Source organism: Orcinus orca, chromosome 14 (genome assembly GCF_937001465.1).
Source record: "Orcinus orca chromosome 14, mOrcOrc1.1, whole genome shotgun sequence".
Lineage (NCBI taxonomy): Eukaryota > Metazoa > Chordata > Mammalia > Artiodactyla > Delphinidae > Orcinus > Orcinus orca.
The window spans coordinates 59,957,325-59,982,759 of record NC_064572.1 but is presented as its reverse complement, the minus strand read 5'-3'; the positions used below and the strand labels follow the sequence as shown (position 1 = coordinate 59,982,759).

General features: G+C 35.4%; 1 protein-coding gene and 1 long non-coding RNA gene across 13 annotated transcripts in view; both read right to left on the bottom strand.

Moving 5' to 3' along the window:
- LCOR (ligand dependent nuclear receptor corepressor) overlaps positions 1-25,435 on the bottom strand; it is a 136,211-nt gene that overhangs the window by 76,602 nt on the left and 34,174 nt on the right. The window contains exon 1 of one of the 12 annotated variants that reach the window (XM_033425686.2): positions 17,006-17,060. The exons of the other annotated variants lie outside the window; for them this stretch is intronic. The gene's annotated coding sequence lies outside the window, so the exon portion shown is untranslated. Of the gene's footprint in view, positions 1-17,005; positions 17,061-25,435 lie in introns of those variants that run through there. 12 annotated transcript variants of the gene reach the window in all.
- LOC125961137 (uncharacterized) overlaps positions 22,859-25,435 on the bottom strand; it is a 35,231-nt gene continuing 32,654 nt past the window's right edge. Inside the window, exon 2 of the long non-coding RNA XR_007471485.1 lies at positions 22,859-25,435. This exon is cut by the window's right edge and continues 25,832 nt beyond it. This is a non-coding gene — a long non-coding RNA (uncharacterized LOC125961137).

Sequence of the window (25,435 nt, the reverse complement as noted above, 5' to 3'; positions counted from 1 at the left end):
AAGAGCATATCTAACAGGCTTTCACCTGGGTTTATATGAAATTATAACAAATTCCAAATGTGGATGCTTAGCCATAAATTCTTGAAAGGGAAAAATGTAAATAGAGCAAAAAATAATACTAAGAAAAAAAAAGCAAATAAAAGCCTTGGGAGATAAAATTTTAAAAATTACAGAAGATAACAGAATTGGAAAGAATAATAGAATAAGAACTTCATCAATAACACACAAACACTAACAAAAACTGAATCACATTATCAAAGAGCAGTGAAAGGGACAGACCAAAAAGAATCAAACAAGAAAAAAAATCTGGTCATAAATGCAAAGATTTAACCACAACTAATTTTGATCAAAACAGTAACTGTAAACAAGTCACTTCTCTTTTGCTCACGTCTGCAACAATACATTAAACCGTACAAATACTGATCAGACATTGTTAAGTCATATTTTGCTTCCCCCTGTTAACTGAATTTAATGCCATTCAGTTTTATTAATACTAAATACTGAATTTAGCAGTTGCATAGCAACAAGGAATGTCTCACGTGCTATGCTTGACACTAACAAAAGGCAAACAAGAAAAGAACAAATGTATTCAAAATTTATACCATGATCTCACAAAAAAGCCATGAAGATCAACAAATAAAATGCCATGGAAAATTAAATAAATAATGAAAAAGACAGCTATGTCCTTATGTTCAACCACCAGGGCTTAAAAAGCACCGGTATGTAATATATTATTACATGTAAAGAAATATTAATAATTTTATTGAGCATGACTACTGGCCAAAGAATTCCTATCCAATATTGCAACTGGAATCAAAGCTGGTCTCCAATCTCTTTCTCACTGCAACCTGAAGACAATCACTGTGTCTTCAGACAGTATTCCTGAACACTACTTTAACAATGTGACCATCTGTTCAGAAAAACCCCACTTTGTTTAAAAAACAAATCCCAAATTCCTAAGTCCAGCAATCAAAACTATTTATAATTTCACCCTAACCTACCACTGACAGCCTTATTTCTCAGAACTTTCCTGCTCATTCTCACAGCTCCATCCAGGTTGGTATTCTAATGTATTCAGTCATCTATTATTTCTACCTCCTAATATTTTCTCAAGCCTTTTCATTTCACCTCTGCCCAAATAAATTATTTCCTTCAAGGCACTCTTCAGTTTGTTCAACAAATAGATATTCGCTTATCCAACATATATTAATTGAAAGCCTACCACCTATCAGGGACAGTGGCAGGCACTGAGTAGGCAGGCAATGATGAACAGACATGGTGTCTGCTCTCATGGAGCCTGAGTTTCCAGTTTTCTCATTCTCAGAATTCACATATCACTCTCTCCCTTTTAAATAAATGTCAACTACCTTACGTTTTCTCTTTTCTGTCACATGCAAAGCACTATGTAAGTATTCTGTAATACAAAATTTGTCATACGCTATCTAAACACTGCTTTTGTTTTTTCTTCTATATGTTTATGTCATCTCAAAGAGATTTAACGCTTCAAGAAGGCTAGGAAGGAAGGTCTTCCTGTTTCCCACAAGGTTCCTCTTACACTAGGGCTCTATGTGCCTGGTTTTTAGCCTTTGCTTTGAATAACCTAGCTCTCAAAAACAATAGACAGAAGATTAAAATTCCTCACACATTACCCTCTTCAATCTAAATCATAATCTCTACTCTATTTCTAACCAAAATGGGGAAAACAGATTATGAAAAGTAACAAGATAGGAACATATCAAATATATAGCCAACTAATAAGCAACAGCCTGTACTTTTGAAATAAAGCAAAATACTATGAATGGAATGAAAAAATGGTTTGTGAGTCTTGGGAACGTCTCCTCTGAGATAACAGTACAGAGATTATCAGTCTGAGAGATAAAGAGGGGCTAAAGGAAAACTAGGAGCATATCAGAAAATAAGTAATTTTCACATCAAGGTCCCTTGGATATCTTGCAAAACTTGGTGCCGGTATAAAAGAGCTCAATCTTCAATAGAGTATTATTATTTTATAAAATATCAATTCAAAGGTGCTTGCTGGTAACAATCATCAACTAATAGCTTAAACAAAGAGGAGACTGATAGTATCTGGAGTTCTTTGCTTAAAACTCAAGGTTTTAAACTTGCAAATACCACACTTAACTTCATTACAAGTGAGTGCCAAAATGAATAATTAAAAAGCACCAGATTATCAATATTTCACATGCAATCTCCAAAGGAATATAAGGTAATTAATCCCTTTTTACTGATGTTCCAGCTATTTCAGTGTGTCATACAACCAAATAAGTCTGGATGAACTTCTACAGGTAATGAGCAAAAACCAGGCTCCTATTCTCATTACTTTACGCAATCCACCCCTGGTGGACAGCTACACTCATTAAGAGTTCTTCCTCTCTCCCTGAGCATCTGCTTCTGGCCCATGCTCTATGAGGAACCCATTTGCTGGCTTACTTACCCAGCACAATTTACCCAGCACAAGCACTGATGAAAAAGAATGGGCATCATCAGAAAATCTACAAACAACAAATGCTGGAGAGGGTGTGGAGAAAAAGGAACCCTCTTGCACTACTGGTGGGAATGTAAATTGATACAGCCACTATGGAGAACAGTATGGAGGTTCCTTAAAAAACTAAAAATAGAATTACCATATGACCCAGCAATCCCACTACTGAGCATATACCATAATTCAAAAAGCCACACGCACCCCAAAGTTCACTGCAGCACTATTTACAATAGCCAGGTCATGGAAGCAACCTGCCCATCGACAGATGAATGGATAAAGAAGATGTGGTACATATATACAATGGAATATTATTCAGCCATAAAAAGGATGAAATGGGGTCATTTGTAGAGACGTGGATGGACCTAGAGACTATGATACAGAATGAAGTCAGAAAGAGAAAAACAAGTATCGTATATTAACGCATAAATGTGGAATCTAGAAAAATGGTACAGATGAACTGGTGTGCAAGGCAGAAAGAGACAAAAATGTAGAGAACAAACATATGGACACCGAGGGGGGAAAGCAGGGTTGGGGGGGTAGTGGGATGAACTGGGAGATTGGGATTGACCTATACACACTAATATGTGTAAAACAGATAACTAATAAGAATCTGCTGTATAAAAAAATAAAATAAAATTCAAAAAAAAAAAAGAAAAAACTGATGAAAAACCTGACCGGACATACTGAAGACCAACAATAACCCAGTCAAAACTAACAGCCCAGGGGCTTCCCTGGTGGTGCAGTGGTTGAGAGTCCACCTGCCAATGCAGGGGACATGGGTTCGTGCCCTGGTCCGGGAGGATCCCGCATGCCGTGGAGTGGCTGGGCCCGTGAGCCATGGTTGCTGAGCCTGCGTGTCTGGAGCCTGTGCTCCGCAGCAGGAGAGGCCACAACAGTGAGAGGCCCGCGTATCACCAAAAAAAAAAAAAAAAAAAAAAGTCCAAACTGAAACAGAATTAATGAAGAAAAACATCAGAGATTGAAGAAAAATTATAAATAGTATTTCTATTGAAACCAGGGAAGAACAGCATTTAAAACAAAAAGCAAGCTGCTCTGGAAAAGAAGTGGAGAATATGTGCTTGGGGAGGGGAAAAAAGGAAAACAAAACTGCCAAAAAACCAAATAGAGGTATTAAGTAGAAAAATATACATCAAATTAGTGATTTAAAAAGCCAATTTAAGAAATGTCCTCACAATGCACAGTAAATCTGAAGACACAGAAATCATGAGAAAAAGATTAGAGAGGAAGAAGAGGCCAGGTCAATGTCTGTGAAATAGGATTTCTAGAACAAGAAAGAGCAAAGAGTATAAATTTTTAAAAATTAAATTTAAGAAATGGGGGTAGAGTGAGGGGGAAGGAGGAGGAGAAGGAAAAGAAAACTTCCTAATGTTGAATACTGTCTTGAGTCTTCATATTTAATGTGCTCCGAGAAGTACTGGGGCAAAATACTCACGGGAAAACAAAGCATATATACATGTAAAAACTCTCCTGGCAGAATATCTGAATTTCAAAAATAAAAGTTTAAAAGCTCCACATAAGGAGAAAATTTTACTTAATTTTACATAAAATAAGAGGAAAGCGATTTAGAATGACAGTCATTTCATAAGTAAAAGTAAATGCTAAAAGCCAATGGAAGTATGCTCACAAAATTCTGAGGGTAAAAAAACCTCACTTTTTTTAGCCAATCTATTTTTCACAGATATGAGTAAAATAAAGAAATTACTGGATATGCTATGATTTGGAAAACAGGACAGCCATTTACTCTGGGTACTAGCAACAGTCACTTAAAGTAGTTGAGATAAAAAAAAAATTCAGAACAAAGACCTAAAAATGGAAAACACTGTTTATATAAAAAATAATGGTAAGCAATATACCAGTAAAACTAACAGTTAAGTATAAACAGTTGTTACTAATATGGGGGGGGGTTCAGTTTAATATAACAGATAAGAAAGGATTCTTTAAATAGATAAACACAATATAATTTTTTAAATTAATGATTTAGGAATAACATCCCAAACTATTACAACACAATCTTGGGTGAAAAAGTAAGAGTAAAATATGCTTAAGTATGTAAGATCAAGTGTGCATGTGGGATGAGGGAACAATTTATAATAGTCATTACTCTTTGATGTTGATAAGAAAATGTAGTGGGCTTCCCTGGTGGCGCAGTGGTTGAGAGTCCGCCTGCCGATGCAGGGGACACAGGTTCGTGCCCAGGTCTGGGAGGATCCCACATGCTGTGGAGCAGCTGGGCCCATGAGCCATGGCCGCTGAGCCTGCGCGTCGGGAGCCTGTGCTCCGCAACGGGAGAGGCCACAGCGGTGAGAGGCCCGCGTACCGCAAAAAAAAGAGAGAAAGAAAAAAGAACATGTAGCTTTAAATTTGCTTAAAACATATGGATAAAGCTGAAGAATTTCCAATCACCAGAGGAAATAAAGAACCAAAAAAGATCAACTATAAAAGTAAATAAAATTAAAAACGAAACAAAAGGTGAGCATGCTAAACAAGAAACACAAAAAATAATTTCAGGAATAGTATCAACCATGTACATGTTACAATAAATATTAATCAACTGAATTAACTACGTAAAAGAGAAAAAAGTGTCAGGTAGGGCACAGCAATATGCAGTTCATAACAGACTCAAAGTGACATAGATATGTTGAAACTAAAGAGGGAGACATAGATATGAGAAAACTGTAAAAAAAAAGAAAAAAAAAGAAAGCAATAAAGGTGGCAGTAACAATCAGAAAAAGAATTATTCAAGGATAAAAGCGTAAAACACAGATAACTAATAAGAACCTGCTGTATAGCACAGGGAACTCTACTCAATACTCTGTAATGGCGTATATGGGAAAAGAATCTAAAAAAAAAAAGAGTGGATATATGGATATGTATAACTGTTTCACTTTGCTGTACACCTGAAACGAACACAACACTGTAAAGCAACTATACTCCAATAAAAATTTTTTTAAAAGCATAAAACAAAAAAGTGAAGAATTTTTCAATTACTAAAGGGCTAATCTATTTCATGAGTGAAACTGACCTATAACTTTTTTTTTCTTATATATGTTTGGGTTTGGAAACTGTCCTCCTCGAAAGAGTTGAGACATATTTCCATTTTTCCTACTTTCTGAAAGAGGTGACAGAAAATTGGGAATCTTTCTTCCATAAAAGTTGGGAAGAACTCAAATCTAAAGCATTCTGGGCTTATTCTCTTTGACAGAAGAGTTTTAATATTAAATTTATTTAATAGTTATAGAATAATTCAAGCTTTTTATTTCTTCTTGAGTCAGTTTTTGGTAAGTTATATTTTTCTTTAATTTCAAAATTATTGGCATATGGTTGATAGTATTTTCCCTTATCTTTTTTAAAGTTGTGGTAAAACGTACATAATATAAAATTTATAATTTTAATCATTTTTAAGTTTACCATTACATATATTTACACTGTTTGCACCATCACCCATCTCCAGTACTTTTTTCATCTTGCAAAACTGAAACTCTATACCCATTAAATAGTAACTCCCTATTTCCTCCTACTCCCAGTCCTGCCAACCACCATTCTACTTTCTGTCTATACAAATGTGACTACTGCACACCTCTTAAGTGGAATAACAGAGTATATATTTGTCATTTAGTAACTGGCTTACTTCATTTAGCATAACATCCTCACAGTTCATCCATCCTGCAGCATGTGACAGGACTTCTGTCCCTTTTAAGGCTGAATAACATTCCACCGATACATAGATCATATTTTGTTTATCCATTCATACATCGATGGACACAAGTTGCTTCTACCTTTTGGCTAGTATAAAATAACGCTGCTATAAATCCCTTATCTTTTAAATCTCCTCTTCCTCTGTAGTCTTCATTTTCATAATATTATTTATTTATGTCTTTTATTCCTTGATCAATTTTACCAGGCTTGTTTTCTTAGTCCCCCCTCCCAATTCACTTTTGACTTTTCTTGATCTTCTCTAATATATCTTTGTTTTCTGGTTCATTAATTTTCACTAAGTTTCATTATCTCTCTATTTTCTTTAGGTTTATTCTGCTGTTCTTTTTCTAACTTATGACAGAAGCTTAGTTCACTTATTTTGAAGTTTTCTTTTTTTTTAAACAAAGTATAGGAGTGATTTAAGAGAATTAAACCTTAATTATTTCGTATTAAAAAGTAATCTAGGGCTTCCCTGGTGGCGCAGTGGTTGAGAGTCCGCCTGCCGATGCAGGCGACACGGGTTCGTGCCCTGGTCTGGGAAGATCCCACATGCCGCGGAGCGGCTGGGCCTGTGAGCCATGGCCGCTGAGCCTGCGCGTCCGGAGCCTGTGCTCCGCTACAGGAGAGGCCACAGCAGTGAGAGTCCCGCGTACTGCAAAAAAAAGTAATCTAGGATAAATAAAATGTAGTATATCCATATAATGAGAATATTATTACAATAAGGATGAATGAACTTCAAAACATTATGCTAAGTGAAAAAGGCCAGAAATAAAAGATCACATACTGTATGATTCTGTTTATATGAAATGTCCACAAAAGACAAATCTATAGCAATAGAAAGTAGTGTTTTCCTAGGGCTGGGAGTGAAAATGGGAATGACTGCAAATGGACACCACGTTTCTTTTCAAGGTGATGGACTTACTCTAACAGATTTTGGTGATGGCTGCACAACTTGGTAAATGTAATAAAAATCAGTGAATTGTATACTTAAAATGGGTGAATTGTAAGGTGTATAAATTATATGTCAATAAAGCTGTTAACAAAATAAGTATGCATATTTGGTAAATATTTATAATGCTTTAAGAAAATTTGGCCTGCTAGAGAGCCAGCCTTGGAATTTTAATCTGAAATGTAGAACTGAATAGCTGATTTAGACCTGGTTGTAGGCTGAAATCTTACTAAGTTTGTATACTGTATTAGAATTCTTACACAACTTAAGAATAACCACATTTTTAAGTTTAAATTATATTTACAAGATTTTTTCAAAGTATCTAAGGTTCTGTTAAATCAATATTTAAGGAGAAAATACCTATAGTTTTACATTAAAATGTTTTAAGAGTTAACTAAAATATTTATCAAAAGTGTAAGTTTGGAGTAAGATCTATATTTTAGGAGAATGAGGCTTTAAATTTATAAATTTAAATAAACTGAACATTAAATTAGTAATCGAAGTAACTATGCATTATCTTTTCTACATACAAAGTCACCCTAAATCTCACACTTAATAACAAGAACTAATCAAGTGTTTTGTACAGAGCTCAGCAGTGTGGGGATATAGGGGAAATGTTTAAAATATATGCTCTGCCGTTTAAGATTTACACACATTTCTGCTACCACACATATACTGACAACTCTCCAATCTCTTATCTCTTGCTCCAGACGTTATTTCTAATTGCCTGCTTCATATCATCACCAAGATATCCCAAATACCTCCAAAAATCCAAATCAAAATCATTCTACCCCTTTTCCCTCATCTCAACCAGTGATGATCCCTGTATTCCTTACCAGGAAAATGGCATCACTAACCCCTTCCCCCAAGACATTCAGATTACAAATCTCACTCAGTCATGATTCCATTCTTTCCCTACATCAGTCAGTCCTATTCATGTTAATTACAAAAGATCCATCCAAATCTATTCTCTTTTATCCACTCGTAAATTCAGGCCTTCACCATTTCTTACCTTAATAATTATAATACATGTCACTCATGTTGATAATAATAGATAATAATTGAGCCCTTAGCTGGTATCAAGCAAGCACTGTATCAGGTACTTCATACCCATTATGATAAAATCTTCAGGGAAACACTGTAAAACAGGTATTATTACTACCTAATACATGTAAGAAAATAAAAGACTGAAGCAGCTATTTTTTTCATACAACTACAAAGACGCAGAGCCTAAGTTTAAAACCAGGCTGGTGATTCTAAAGCCCAGGCTTTTCACTTTTTCACACAACCTGCTAATAACATCTCAACTTTTCATTCATCTATTTAAAACATCGCCTATACCATCAAATCCACCAGAATCCATCTTTCACACTGCCACGAAACTTCTTCCGTCTTTTCCTGGTTTTAAAAATCTTTGATGGCTTTCCACTGACAATACTGAAAACTTCAAATTCCTGGCTGGCATGCAAGATCACTGAGGGTCTGTCTAGTCCCAAACTACCTTTTCAGTCTGCCCTGCCATTTTCTTTCTACATATGCTATGCTCTGGCCAGACTGATTTATTGGTCGTTACATACATGTTAATGCTTCCATGCCTTTTAAGTACAGCAAGCCCTCTGCCCAGAATGTTCTTCTGCAACCTTTAATCCAGTTAATTCTAAGGCATCCCTTATCTCAGCCCATAAGCCCCAGGCAAAGTTAAGAACATCCTCAACAGCGCTGAAGTTGTACTACTAGTAAACTATACTTCAATTTTTCTTTTTTTTGGCATTTTATCTACTAGATTTTGAGCAGAGAACTGGAGCCTATTCATCTTTTTCTTAACATCAGCCTGCCTGTTCCTTAACTGCAGTGTTTGTTGGATGAATACAAACACACCCTTCCTAATTCCTATATCCTTCTATTTACCTAAGTGATTTAAGATTTTATAATGACTCTATTTCGTGTGTCTCGCATGCTGAAGACCCAAAGAAATGCAAATAAATGAAACAGAAGGGCAAGTGACATCTAATGGAAAAAGGTTCCTGTATCTATGAACTAAAACCAGAATTAATTAATGGCTTGCTTTGCTGCCCCATGAACAGAGATGACAGGACACATTTTTGTGCAAAGCTGTAATCACAGCAAAGAGAGCAATAAATTGAGAGATGAAGTACTGAAAAACAGTGGTATTAATACACTAAGGAGGGAAAAGGGATACATACTGAGTAGCTGGAACATTACTGAAATAATTTCATATAATTGTATTTACATACATTATGCCATAAATGAGATCCCAAGATGTTAAGTAACCAAGACTGCAAAGGTAGTAAGTAACTAGGTCAGATGAATTTAGTTCCTTGGAACTCCCAGGACAGTTTTGGTTCATTTTTTTCTGTTATATCAAACTGTCTTGGGTAGAGTAATTACGCTAAAAAGAAGCCATTTAAATGCAAATCTGAAGCTGATTAGGAATAGGTCAATTATATCAGGAGTTCACAATCTGTGGGCCACAATTCCTTAGAGGAACTCAGTCATTACAAGGTCAGTACGTCCACATACATAAGCACTGTTTGTAAATTAAATAAAAATGTGCTTGCACATAGAGTCACTGCTTTTCTAAATGCATTTTTTTGCTATGAACAAAATGCATTATTTCTTTAAAAAGCATTATTGAATTCATAATAGCCTTTTGTCATTACATATTTTCTCAGATACTAAAAATATTATATGAGAGATCAGCGATTTCTATTGCCTTTTAGAAAAGTTGTTGTTGCTGAGCCTTCTGTCCTTGATAGACTATAGATACTTATTTATTTCTATTTATTGAGTGTCTACTATGAGTCAGTCACTAGAATGCAGCTGTGAACAACACAGACAAAAGTTCTTATCTTGGAACTTTAATTCTGGCAGAGGAGACAAATGATATAAATAATGATGACGATGATAATGAATAATATGTGGTGAAGGTAAGTAAAAGAAGAACTGGTCAAAGAAGAATACAGCAGACTGGAAAAGACTCTAGGAGGCTGAATTTTTGAGCACTGAATGGAGTGAGCAAGCCATTTAGATATCCAAGACAAAGGAACGTTCTAGGCAGAGGGAACAGTACTGAAGCAGTAAATGGTATGAAGTATGGTATATGTGAGAAACAGCAAGAAAGTTGGTATGGTCTGAGCAAAGTGAATAAAATGGAAAGCAGAACATGAGATCAGAGCTCTAGAGGCAAGATCACAGAGGCTATGGTGAGACGATCTGACGTTTGAACTTAAGAGAAATCCACTAGCTTTACACATTTGGGTAGTGGTGGAAGTAATGTGATCAGATTTATACTGTTTAAGTTTACCAGGTGGCTGCACAGATAACTGATTATAAGTAAAACATTATAATGAGACTATTATTACAATAGCCTTGGCAAGAGAAAATGGTGACTTAAACCGGAATGGCAGTAATGGAGGTAGAAAGTAGTGACAGAATATAGAGTATATATTGAAGATTAAACCAATTTGCTTTGATGATGCAGTAGATGTAGAATGAGGGAAAGGACACTTAGGCTTTTTTTGGTCAAGAGCTGGGTGAATGGTAATGTAACTTTCTAAGAGAAGACTGGAGGAGAAACAGGCTGGACAGAGACAAATCTAGTTCAGTTTTGGACACATTAAGTCTGACTTGTCTCTTGCAAATCAAAGTGGATGTATGCAGGAAACAACTGGATAGGTGAGTTTGATCCCTGGGATCAGGGATATAAAACTGGAAATCATCAAAGTACAGACAGAATATAAAGCCTTAGAACTAGATGAGATCTTATCCACTCAATGAGGGCAGATAAAAAGGACCCAATCAAAAAATGTGCAGAAGACCTAAATAGACATTTCTCCAGAGAAGACATACAGATGGCCAATAAGCACATGAAATGATGCTCAAGACTGCTAATTAGAGAAATGCAAATCAAAACTACAATGAGGTATCACCTTACTCTGGTCAGAATGGCCATCATCAAAAAGTCCACAAATTAAATGCTGCAGAGGGTGTAGAGAAAAGGGAACCCTCCTACACTGCTGGTGGGAATGTAAGTTGGTACAGCCACTATGGAAAACAGTATGGAGATTCCTTAAAAAACTAAAAGCAGAGTTGCCATATGATCTAGCAATCCCACTCCTGGGCATATATATGGGCAAAACTCTAGTTTGAAAAGATACATGCACCCCCACACACTCAATGTTCACAGCAGCACTATTTACAACAGCCAAGACATGGGAGCAACCTAAATGTCTATTGACAGATGAATGAACAAAGATGTGGCATATATATACAGCGGAATACTACTCAGCCATAAAAAAGAATGAAATGTGGGGAATTCCCTGGTGGTCCAGTGGTTAGGACTCTGTACTTCCACTTCAGGGAGCATCGGTTCAATCCCTGGTTGGGGAACTAAGATCCTGCATGCTGTCAGGCGTGACAAACAAACAACTAAATAAAAAGAGTTCTACTTGCTGTTAAAAAAAAAAAAAAAGAAAAGAAATTTCCAGCAACATGGATGGAACTAGAAATTATCATATTAACTGAAGTAAGCCAGTGAAAGACAAATATCATATGATATCACTTATGTGAAATCAAAAAAAAAAAAAGATACAAATGAACTTATTTACAAAACAGAAACAGACTCACAGACATAGAAAACAAACTTATAGTTACCAAAGGGGAAAGGGGGTGAGGGAGGGATAAATTAGGAGTTTGGGATTAGCAGATACAAACTACTATATATAAGATAGATAAACAACAAGGTCCTACTGTATAGCATAGGGAACTATACTCAGTATCTTGTAATAAACTATAAAGGAAAAGAATATGAACAAAAGAAAAAAAGAAAGGACAAAGAAGACTGAATACTAGAGCATTCCAACATTCACCAATTAGGAAGGAAAAGAGACTGAAAATATGACCACGTCTTATTTATGGTTATACTTCCATCATCTGGCAAACACGCTGGTTTCATAAGGACTCAAAAAACACTGCTGATCTGAACTACTGTATATGGCATGTAATTAAATGCATATTACACCACCCTACCTCTCATACAAGAGATGATTTTGAAAGGAAGCATATCCCCTTTGATAAAACCAAACACATTTCCTTAAACATATCTAATTTGCAAATTTAAAAAATCATTACTTTATAACACATCTCCAACATACCTTAATATATGGCAGTACAAAATATCAAACTTCAATCTGGCCCCCAATGGAATAAGCTTCACCATGTTTTAGAAATTTTAAAATTAAAGTTTCAGCTAGCCTTCAGATTTATATAATCTTTACATATAAAGTAAATTCTTTATAGTTTCTCTCTGCTCAACAGTATTCAATGATTACCTAATGCCTGCAGAGTAGATTCCAAACTATGAAGTCTAGCTTTTAAATCCTTCCTAAAGTGAACCTTTTCAACATCCTCTCCAAATGTCCTTCAAGCACACTCAACTGAAAGTACTCTGTTTCTCAAATACACCTTGCTTTTGCTTATCTCAGTCCCTCACGTCACCCTGTTTCTTCTGCCTAAAACGGTCTTCTCTCAAATCTCGAGAGTCTTGATCCTGCTTGGTTTTCAAGGACATAGCTCCAAAGTTATCTTTCCTCCCAACTGACTCCTAGTATCCTTTGCTTTATCTGTCTTGAATTTTCAACACAAATGCATATGTTTCATGTATCCAACTGAATTTTACATACTCCAGGAAGTAAGAGACTAGTAGTAGTTAAGAACATGGATTCTGGAGCCAGATTACCTAGGTTCAAATTTCTGACTGTGTGTTATAACAGTTCTATGGCCTTGGGCAAGTTATTTGTCTTCTTTATGTCTCACTTTCCTTGGCTATAAAATTGTTTTGATCTCAAAAAATTAAGATAATTAAGTAAATATCTGCAAACTGTTTAGAATAGTATCTGAAAGCATAACAGAAGCACTATATCATAAAATGTTTGGGAAAGGAAGAAAGGGAGAGGGGTTGTATTTTGGTTTGTAACTCCTTTTTTTTCCTTATGTGATTAAAAAGACAGCTACATACAAAAATAATCAAAAGTTTATGTTGATGGGCATACAATGTATAAAGATGTAATCTGCGACAATACAATAACAACCTAAAGACGAGGGACACAGCTACATAGGAGCAAAGTATTTTGTAATACTACTGAAACTAAGTTGTTATTAATTAAGACATTTTATATATATATATATATATATATATATATATATCCCCAGGGCAAACACTAAGAAAATAACTAAAAACTGTACAGTAAAAGAAGTGGGAAAGGAATCAAAATGGTACACTAGAAAATATGTATATAACACAAAAGAACGCAGTAATGGAAGACTTCCAAAGAACAAAAGTGACATGAGATATGTAGAAAACAAACAGCAAAATGGCAAAGATCCTTCCTTATCAGTAACTACATTAAATGTAAATGAATTAAACTCTCCTATAAAAGGCAGAGATGGGCAGAATGGATTTAAGAAAAGAACATGATCCAACTACATGCTGTATACAAGAAACTCATGTTAGATTCAAAGACATAAAGAGGATGAAAATGAAAGAAAAGAAAAAGTCCATGAAAACAGCAACTGAAAGAAAAATGAAGTGGATATACTAGTATCAGACAAAATAAATGTTAAGATAAAACTTGTTACAATAGACACAGAAGGACATTATATGATAAAAATCAATTTACCAAGAAGATTTAACAATAACTATAAATGAAATATAACTTTTAAAAATTCTGATTACTATCCTGTACACCTTAAACTCATAAAGTACATCAACTATACCATAATTTTTAAAAAAAAAGATTTAACAATTTAAAATATAAATACACCTAACAACCAAGCCCAAAATATATGAAGCAAAACTGACAGAGTGGAAAGGAGGAAAAGTTCAACAATAATAGTTGTAGACTTCAACATCCCACTTTCAATAACAAATGAAACTAAGAGATAAAAAGGAAACAGAAAACTTGAGCAACACTATAAATCAAGTAGACCTAAAAGACATACATAGCCCACCAAGAGCAGAATATACATTTTTTCAAGTGCACATGGAACATTCTCCAGGGTAGACCATGTTAAACCACAAAAAAAGGTCTCAATAAATTTAAAAAGTTAGTAATCATACAAAATATCTTCTCCAACAATAATGTAAAGAAACTGGGATCAATAACAGGAAAACTGAGAAATTCATAAATATGTAGAAATTAAACAACACATTTTTAACCAGTGAGTCAAAGAAGTAATCACAATGAAAAACAGAAAATACTTGGGAATTCCCTGGTGGTCCAATGGTTAGGACTCCACACTTCCACTGTAGGGGGCACAAATTTGATCCCTGGTCAGGGAACCAAGATCCCACAAGCCTCATGGTGTGGCCAAAAATAAAAATAAAAAAGAAAGAAAATTAGAAAATACTTTGAGAAGAATTAAAAAAAAAAAAAAAAAACCAACATACCAAAATATACGGGATGCAGCTAAAGCAGTGCTCAGAGGGGAATTTATATCTGTAAACGCCTATATTAAAAAAAAGAATATCACTAATCAGTAACCTAACCTTCTACACTTAAGGAACTAGAAAAAGAAGAAACTAAATGCAAAGCAAGCAGAAGAAAGGAAATAATAAAGATTTGGGTGGAGATTTTTTAAAGTGAGAAAATAGAAAAACAGAAAATCAGTGAAACTAAAACTTCTTTGAAAAGAATAACAATAATGACAAACCTTTAGTTAGACTGACCAAGAAATTAAAGAGAGACGACTCAATTTACTAAAATCAGAAATGAAAGTGGGAGCATCACTACTGACTTTACAGAAATAAAAAGTATTACAAAATATATAACAAACAAGAGTATGCCAACAAATAGATAACACAGATGAAATGGACTAATTCCTAGAAATAAACTACCAAAACTGACTCAACAATAAAAAACATAATAGATCTAGTAAAAGCAAAGAGATTAAAACAGTAATTTAAAAAACTTCTGACAAATAAAAGTCAAGGGTCATATGGCTTCACTGATGAATTCTGCTAAACGTTTAAAGAAGAAATAACAATTCTTCTCAAACTGTGCCAAAAAATAGAAGAGGAATACTTCCTAACTCATTCCATGAGGCTGGTGTTACCCTGATACCAAAGACAAAAACATCACAAGAAAACTACAGACCAATATCTCTCATGAATATAGATGCAAGAATCCTCAACAAAATAATAGCAAACAAAATTCAGCAGCATATTAAGAGAACTATGGACCATGGATGTATCCCAGAAGTGCAAGGGTGGTTCAACACATAAAAATCAACCAACTGAAAAAAAACTAAACACCTTATTAACAGAATGAAAGGGGAAAAAATAACATGATCATCTCAACTGACACAGAAAAGGCATTTGACCAATTCCAACACCCTTTCATGGTAAAAATACTCAACAACCTAGGAACGGAAAGAAGATTTTACAACCTGATGATGAGCATCTATGAAAAACTCACGGCTAACATACTCAGTGGTGAAAGATTTAAAGTTTCCCACTAAGATGAGAAAAAGATAAGGATATTCACTCTTGCCAAGTATTCAACACTGTCTGGAAGTTCTAGCCAGGGCAATTAGGTAAGAGAAAAAGAAACAAAAGGCATCCGAATTGAAAAGGAAAAAGTAAAAGTACCTCTCTTCACAGATGTCATGATCTTATACATAGGAAATCCTGAAGAAAAACTATTAGATCTAATAAACAAGTTCAGCAAGGTTGCCAGATACAAGAACATGCAAAAATCATTTGTATTTCTGTACATTAGCAATGAATACCTATACACTAGCAATGAACAATCTGAAATGAAGGAAACAATTCCATTTCCAATATTATCAAAATGAATAAAATACTTAGGAATAAATTTAACCAAGGAGGTGGAAGACTTGTACACTAAAAACTGCAAAACAATGTTGAAAGAAAGAAGTCCTAAATAAATGGAAAAACATCCTATGTTCCTAGATCAGAATGCTTAATATTGTTAAGATCTACAGATTGTTATTGTTAAGATCTACAGATTGTTATTGTCTATAATATTGTTAAGATCTACAGATCCCCAAATTGATCTACAGATTCAATGCAATCCCTACCAAAATGCTTTTGGCAGAAACTGACAGACTGACCCTAAAATTCATATGAAACTGCAAGGGAGCCAAAACAGCCAGAACAATCATGTTTTGAAGAAAGCTGAACAAAAAGAAGAACGAAGTTGGAGGACTTACACATCCTGGTTTCAAAAACTATTACAAGCCACAATAATCAGAAAAGCGTGGTACTGGCACAAGAATAGACATATAGACCAATAGAACAGAACTGAGAATCCGAAGTAAATCCATACATCAATGGTCAACTGATTTTTGGCAAGGATGTCAAGACTATTCAGTGGGGAAAGAATTGCCTTTTCAACAAATGACGCCGGGACTGCTGGATAACCACATGCAAAAGAATGAAGTTATTAGATTCTTGACCTCACACCATATATAAAAATTAACCCAAAATGTATCAAAGATCTAAACATAAGGGAGAAAACCATAAAACTCTTAAAAGGAAAACAGGGGTAAATCTTTGTGACTTTGGATGTAGCAATGGATTCTTAAATATAACACCAAAAGTACAAACAACAAAATATTTAACGCTAAACTTCACGAAAATTAAAAACTTCTATGAATCAAACAATATTATGAATAAAGTGAAAAAAATAGGAGAAAATTTTCGCAAATCATATATATGATAAGAGTCCAGCATCCAGAATATAAAAAGAACTCTTACAACACAACAAAAAAACAGATAAAAGAAATTGGGACCTCACATGTTGCTGACGGGAATGCAAAATGATGCAGATGCTGTGGAAGTTTGATGGTTCCTCAAAAAGCTAAATATAGAATTACCATGTGACCCAGCAATTCCTCTCCCAAGTATATACCTAAGAGAAATGAAAACAGGTGTTCAAACAAAACTTGTTACAGGAACGTTCACAGCGTCAATATTTGTAATAGCCAAAAAGCAGAAACACCCAAATGTCCAGCAACTGATGAATGGATAAACAAAACAGGGTTTAAGCATACCACGTAATAGTATTCAGCCATAAAAAGGAATTGTTTGGACTTCCCTGGTGGCGCAGTGGTTAAGAATTCGCCTGTCAATGCAGGGGACACAGCTTGGAGACCTGGGCCGGGAAGATCCCACATGCCGCGGAGAAACTAAGCCCATGCGCCACAACTACTGAGCCTGCACTCTAGAGCCCATGAGCCACAACTACCGAGCCCGTGTGCCACAACTACTGAAGCCCACGTGCCTAGAGCCCATGCTCCGCAATGAGAAGCCCACGCACCACAACGAAGAGTAGCCGCTGCTCACTGCAACTAGAACGCAGCCAAAAATAAATAAATAAATTTAAAAAAAACAGAAAGGAATTGTTATAGACTGAATGCTTGTACCTCCCCATATGTATGTTGAAATCCTAACCGCCAATGTAACTTTTTTTTTTTGGGGCCATGCTGTGCGGCTTGCAGTATCTTAGTTCCACAACCAGGGATCGAACCCGGGCCACAACAGTGAAAGTGCCAAGTCCTAACCACTGGACCACCAGGGAACTCCCCAATGTAACTTTATTTTAATTAAGGTTAAGGGGAAATCGGAGCTGATCTGATAGGATTAGTGTCCTTATAAGAAGAGATATCATTATACTAAATGAAGTAGATCAGAGAAAGACAAATATCACATAATATTGCTTATAAGAGGAATCTTAAAAATGGATACAAATGAACTTATTTACAAAGGAGAAATAGACTCACAGACAGAAAACAAACTTACGGTTACCAAAGAGGAAAGAGGGGGTGTAGGGATAAATTTGGAATTTGCGATTAACAGATACACACTACTATATATAAAATAGATAAACAAGGACCTACTGTATAGCACAGGGAACTATATAGCTTGTAATAACCTATAATGGAAAAGAATCTGAAAAAGAGTACATATTTATATATGTATGTATAACTGAATCACTTCGCTGTATACCTGAAACACTGTAAATCAACTATACTTCAATAAAAAATAAAAATATATAGGGCTTCCCTGGTGGCGCAGTGGTTGAGAGTCTGCCTGCCGATGCAGGGGACACGGGTTCGTGCCCCGGTCCAGGAAGATCCCACATGCTGTGGAGCAGCTAGGCCTGGAAGCCATGGCAGCTGGGCCTGCGCGTCCGGAGCCTGTGCTCTGCAATGGGAGAGGCCACAACAGTGAGAGGCCTGCGTACTGAAAAAAAAAATAAAAATAAAAAATAAAAATATATAAATAAAAAAGGAGATACCAGAGAGAGCCCCTGACTCCCACTTGATTACAGAGAAAGGGCCATCTGAGGGCGTAGTGAGAAGGTGGGCATCTACAAGCCAGGAAGAGAGTACTCACAAGAAACCAATCATGCTGGACCTTGATCTGGAATGTGAGAAAATTAATATCTGCTGTTTAAGACATTCAACATTTTATGACCGCAGCCTGAGCTGACTAATACAGGAATGTAATACTGATATGTATTGTATTATGGATTAACCTCAAAAGTAATATGCTAAAAGAAGCCAGACACAAAAGGTCATATGTTATACGACTCTATATAGAATGTCTAGAATAGGCATACCCATAGAGACAGAAAGGATATTAGTGATTGCCAGAGGATGGGGGAGGGGAAGGAGGGAGTGACTATAATGGGTATGGGGTATCTGGGGTAATGAAAATGCTATAAAATTTGATAGTGGTGATGGTTGTACAACACTGTGAGTGTAGTAAAAACTACTAAATGATACACTTTAAAATGATTAAAATGGTGAACTTTAATTTTTTAAAATAGAAATGAATATTGATAGCTGAAACATGGATGACTCTCAAAGGCATTATGCTGAGTGAATGAAGCCAGTCTCAAATGGTTACTTTCTATATATATGATTCCATTTATATGACATTCTCAAAAAGACAAAACTATAGTAATGAAGAACAGATCAGAGGTTGCCAGAGGTTTGGAAAGGGGTAATTACAAAAGAAGAGCATACAGGAGTTCTTTGGGATAATGGAATTATTCTGCATCTTGAATGTGGTGGTGGGTATACAAATTTATACATAGAGTAAAATTCCTAGAACTGTACACAAAAATGATCAATTTTTCTATATGTTAATTCAAAAATAAAATCTTTGCTACCAAAAACTCCATTGGCCTATTTTGCACTTGGAAAGGATCCATGACCTATGCTTGATTTATGTCAGGTACTGGCCATTTGGAAAGTACTATTTCACTGAATTATGTGACTCTTCCAATGTAGACATATTTCATTGTACCATATTCCACCAAATAAAAAAATCACGTTTGTTAATATGACCACTAATCTCATCAGAAAAGTTTTTAAAGGGGAGTTGTCACACTCAACAGTAGTGGATAGTATGTTTTCCAAAATTCTAATTTTTTCTTGAAGCTGGAATATTATCACTGGCAAACAAATACTGTTATTTCCTCCCCTCTCCACCCTGTATAACAGGCTCATTTCATTCATTTTTGAGAAAATGTCTGTCAAATACTAAAGTCTGAATAATCAGTTTGTCATTCTTCCAAGTAAAACGGTGTTCCATGAAAAAAAAAAGCATCTAATTTAGCTCAAACTCAAACAATCACGTAAGTGCTTTATGCATACTTCCCATTTCATCACATATAATATTAACAAGATGTGTACTCAAGGGCTGAGTTTTAGTAAAAGCAGTATTTCTGTGTCATCAACGGCATTCATAGATTAAAGTGGCATTTTTTACTGCAAGTGTGTGGCAGTGAAAAACTGCAATGAAACTCCAATTAATAGATATATCTTCAGAATACTGTGGCATTTCTTTAGTTCTCAGTTTGCTGAGGAACAGATTATACGGTTATGTGCAAATACTGGTTTAAAGATAGGAAACAAGTGGCGACTTTTTGACTAGAGAAGTGAAAGCAATAGGATACTTCAGCATTTAGTCTAATTATTACCAGTGCTCAGAAAGAGATGCAGAGTGGAGTAGTAACAGATAGCACAAAAGACTAGATAAATAGTCCAGTAAAATCTCTGAAGTCTCTGCAGAATAAAGACTAGTATGTTCGTGTAAGTACAAATGAATACATTTAAGGAAAAAAACTCAAATTATATTTATCCAATGACTGACACTAAGTAATCAGTAAGTACTAGATGTTACTATATCATGTTCTTTGAATCTACAATTACTAAAAAGTGTGTTATAACAGTGAAAAGAAAACACCAGAACTGCCGGGTATCTCTGGGAAGAATATTATACACTAAATAGTATCCCTACAATATAGTGATGAACTGATCCTTGAAATTCTGTGTGTAGTTTAATAACAACAAATATAAAGAACTGGAATAATATATGACACAGTCTTTAAAACCATTAAGGGGAACATATATCAAGAAATATTAGAACAAGGCATTCTTACTGACAAAAATGTAGAATAAATTTTAAAATACTCCATATTACAACTTTAAGTAGAACATAACCAACCCAAATTCTCAAAATAAAAAAACACCTGAGGGGCTTCCCTGGTGGCGCAGTCGTTAGGAGTCTGCCTGCCAATGCAGGGGACTCAGGTTCAAGCCCTGGTCCGGGAAGATCCCACACGCCACGGAGCAACTAAGCCCGTGCACCACAACTACCGAGCTTGCACTCTAGAGCCTGCAAGCCACAGCTACTGAAGCCCGCGCACCTAGAGCCTGTGGTCTGCAACATGAGAAGCCACCGCAATGAGAAGCCCGCGCACCACCGTAACAAAGAGAAGCCCGCGCACCATAACGAAGAGTAGCCCCCACTCGCCACAGCTAGACAAAGCCTGCCTGCAGCAACGAAGACCCAACGAAGACCCAAAAATAAATTAATTAAAAAAAAACAACACCTGAGAACACCAAAAGTTGCTGAGGATGTGAAAGAACAGGAATTCTCATTCATTGCTGAGAATAATGCAAAATGGTATAGCCACCTTGGGAGACAATTTAGCAGTTTCTTACAAATGAAACATACTCCTACCATACGATTCAGCAACTGCACTCCTTGGTATTTACTCAAATGATCTGAAAATTTATGTCCACAAAAAAAACCTGTACACAGATGTTTCTAGCAGCTGTATTCATAATTGCTAAAACTTAGAAGAAACCAAGATGTCCTTTAGGTGAGTGGATAAACTGTGGAATATCCAGACACAGAATTATTATTCAGTGCTAAAAAAAAATGAGCTATCAAATCATGAAAAGACATGGAGGAAACTTAAATGCATATTACTAAGTGAAACAGGCCAACCTGAAAAGATTACATACTATATTCTGAACATTCTGAAAAAGGCGAGACTATGGAGACAGTAAAAAGATCAATGGTTGCCAGGACTGGGGCGAAAGGGGGGATGAATACGCAGAGCACAGAGGATTTTTAAGGCAGTGAAACTATTCTATACGATACTACAATGGTGGATACATGTGTCAAAACCCACAGAATGTACAAGAATGAACGCTAATGTAAACTATGGACTTTGGGTGATAATGATGGGTCAATGTAGGTTCATCAGTTGTGATAAATGTACCACTGTGGTTCTACATGCCTATAGTGGGGAGTTTATGTGTATATGGAAACTCTTAGTACTTTCTGCTCAATTTGCTGTGAACCTAAAACTGCTCTAAAAAACAGACTTTATTAATTAAAAAGAAAAAAACATCACTCATGAAGTTTTGGTGTTGTATCCAAGAAAAACATCCACAGTTATTTGCAAGACTATTAAAATATTTCTCCCTTTTCCAACAACATTTCTGTATGAGACTAGATTTTCTTCAACGAAAATAACATATGCAATAGTTGAATGAAAAAGTAGATACAGGGATCCAGCTATCTTCTATTAACACAGACTTTAAAGGAATTTGCAAAATGTACAAACAATGCTCCTTTTCCCACTTAAGTTTTTTGTTTTGGAAAACAATGATTTTCACTAAAATGTTAACATGTAATAGGTTGATTATTGTTATTTTCAAATAAATTATTAATATAACGGCTCTTCAAAGAACTGAATAATTTTTGAGGGGTCTTAAGACCCAAAAGGTTTGAAAACTGTTTCTCTAGGGTATCAAAACTCAAGCGATAAGAGGAAGCTATTATCAAATAAAAAAATTAAATTAGTGCTATTCAAAGAAAAGAGAAATACCTTGAGAAATACTTAATTACAGTCACCAAAATGTGGTGTTTAGTGGGTAACAGACTTAATGGTTTTTAAGAGGATAGTCCCACTATAAGAATATATCAAATATCATGGTACCAAAAATACTGGCTAATGTTCTCAATTTACCATTGCTTCACATCCCAACAGAAGAGCAGACTTGATTATTTGCTAAACACCATATTCATAAAAGCAACATACAAACATCATTATCATTTTATATCACATATTACAGAATTATAATAATGCCAGCTAACATTCACTAAAGTTGTATTTTTAAACTTGACATTCATTATTTTATGTAATCTTCCCAAAAATTCTGAGACAGGTATTATTACTCAGGATATTTTATTTATTTATTTATTTATTTATTTTGCGATATGCGGGCCTCTAACTGTTGTGGCCTCTCCCGCCGCGGAGCACAGGCTCCGGATGAGACAGGTATTATTACTATCCCCCATTTATAGAGGCAGATACTAAGGTCAAACAGATACAAAAAGGAGAAGCTGGGATTCAAATTTAAGTATTCTCCTCTTAGAGGAGAGCTGGACAAACCTTTTCTGTAAAAGGCTATATAGTAAATATTTTAGGTGTTGCAGGCCATATATAGTCTCTGTTCCTGCTTTTTTTTTTTTTTTTTTTTTACATAACCCTTAAAATCCTTAGCTCTTGAGCCTTACAAAAACAGACCACAGCCCAGATCAGCCGTTCTCAATCAGGTTCCCTGAGAGAAATAAACCCAAATACCCTAAAGCATCCTTCTATATAATGAATTTACTTCTTGTCTACGCATCTAGAATGGTGTCCATTATATGAAATCTTTGGGAGAATTGACAGCCACTCAAATAATCATCTGTGCTCAGTGGTTCACCTGCATTCAATACAAGAAACAAATACTAAGTGTTATATTCAATCTGGATAAATAAGGATTGGCATTTTTTTCCCCAGAAACTGTACTGATGGCTCACTAATGCCAAGAAAGAAAAGCTGAATTAAATCATACACTGTTTTACACTTATTATGTGGTCCTCAAGAATATTAACCTAAAAAGGCTAGCCATCATCATCATCACCTTGTAGAGATTGAGTATATCCTCAAGGAAAAACAAATTAATATAAAACACTTTGCAAAACTGTATCATTTCAAACTGACAGAAAGTTCATCAAGATTACTAAAGAGGAATCTGAACTAAAAAGCTACACTGCCTTTTGGGGCAATGAAAGGAGTAAAAGAAGTAAAACCAAGGAATTCCCTGGAGGTCCAGTGGTTAGGACTTGGGGCTTTCACTGCTGGGGCCCAGGTTCAATCCCTGGTTGGGGAACTAAGAAAGCGGTGGAGCCAAAAAACAAAAAGGAGTAAAATCAATAACTGAATGCAAAGAGGCCAGCCAACTCCTTAAGGATTTTCAACATTATCAGTCAAGCAACTGACACAACATTAAATAGGAGAAAATATGAAGCACCCAGAATAACATCAGTCCACAAATCCCAAACCAATACTTGCAACATGCCAGACATGTAAACAGAATGATAAAGATGCACTGTTTTTCTTTTTAAACTGAGGTATAGTTGATGTATAACATTATGTAAGTTTCAGGTGTACAACATAGTGATTCACAATTTTTAAAGGTTATATTCCATTTATAGTTATTATAAAATATTGGCTACATTCCTAGTGTTGTACTATACAACCTTGCAGCCTATTTATTTTATACATAGTTTATTCCTCTTAATCCCCTACCCCTATCTTGCCCCTCCCCACGGTAACTACTAGTTAGTTCTTTATATCTGTGTTTCTTTTCTGTTAAATTCATTAGATTCTACACATAAGTAACATCATACAGTATGTCTTTCTCTGCCTTATTTCACTTAGCATAATACCTTCCAAGTCCATCCATGTTGTTGTAAATTGCAAAATCTCATTCCTTATGGCTGATTAGTATTCCACTGAGTGTGTGTACACACACACCCCCATTTTTTTTATCCATTCATTTGCTGATGGACACAACTTAGGTTACTTCCGTATCTTGGCAACTGTGAATAATGCTGCTATGAACACTGGGGTGAGTGTATCTTTTTGAATTAGACTTTTCTTTTTTTTTTTTTTCCCAGATAAAATACTCAGGAGTGGAATTGCTGGGTCACATGGTAGTTCTATTTTTAGTTTTTTTTGAGAAACCTCCATATTTTCCATACTGGCTACACAAATTTACATTCCCACCAATAGTGTACAAGGGTTCCTTTTTTTTCAAATCCTTACCAACATTTATTATTTGTGGTCTTTCTGATGACAGCCATTCTGACAGGTGTGAGGTGATATCTCACTGTGGCTTTGATTTATGTTTTTCTAATGATTAACGATGTTGAGCATCTTTTCATTGTCTTTTGGCCATCTGTATGTCTTCTTTGGAAAAATGTCTATTCAGGTATTCTGCCCATTTTTAAATTGGATTTTTTTTGATGTTGAGTTGTATGAGCTGTTTATATATTTTGGATATTAACACCTTATGGGTTATATCATTTGCAAATATTTCCTCCCATTCAATAGGTTATCTTTTTGTTTTGTCCATGGTTTCCTTTGCTGTGCAAAAGCTTTTAAGTTTAATTAGGTCTCATTTGTTTATTTTTGCTTTTGTTTCCTTTGCATGGGGAGAGAGATCCAAAAAAAAAAAAACTATGATTTATGTCAATGAATGTTCTGCCTATGTTTTCTTCTAGGAGTTCTATGGTTTCCAGTCTTACATTTAGGTCTTTAATCCATTTTGGGTCTACACATGGCATAGAGAATGTTCTAACTTCACTCTTTTACATGTAACTGTCCAGTTTTCCCAGCACCACTTACTGAAGAGACTGTCTTTTTTCCACTGTATATTCTTGCCTCCTTTGTCATAAATTGACCATAAGTGCGTGGGTCTATTTCCAAGCTCTCTATTCTGCTCCATAGATCTGTATGTCTGTTTTTGTGCCAGTACCATACTGTTTTGATTACTGTAGCTTTGTATTATAATCTGAAGTCAGG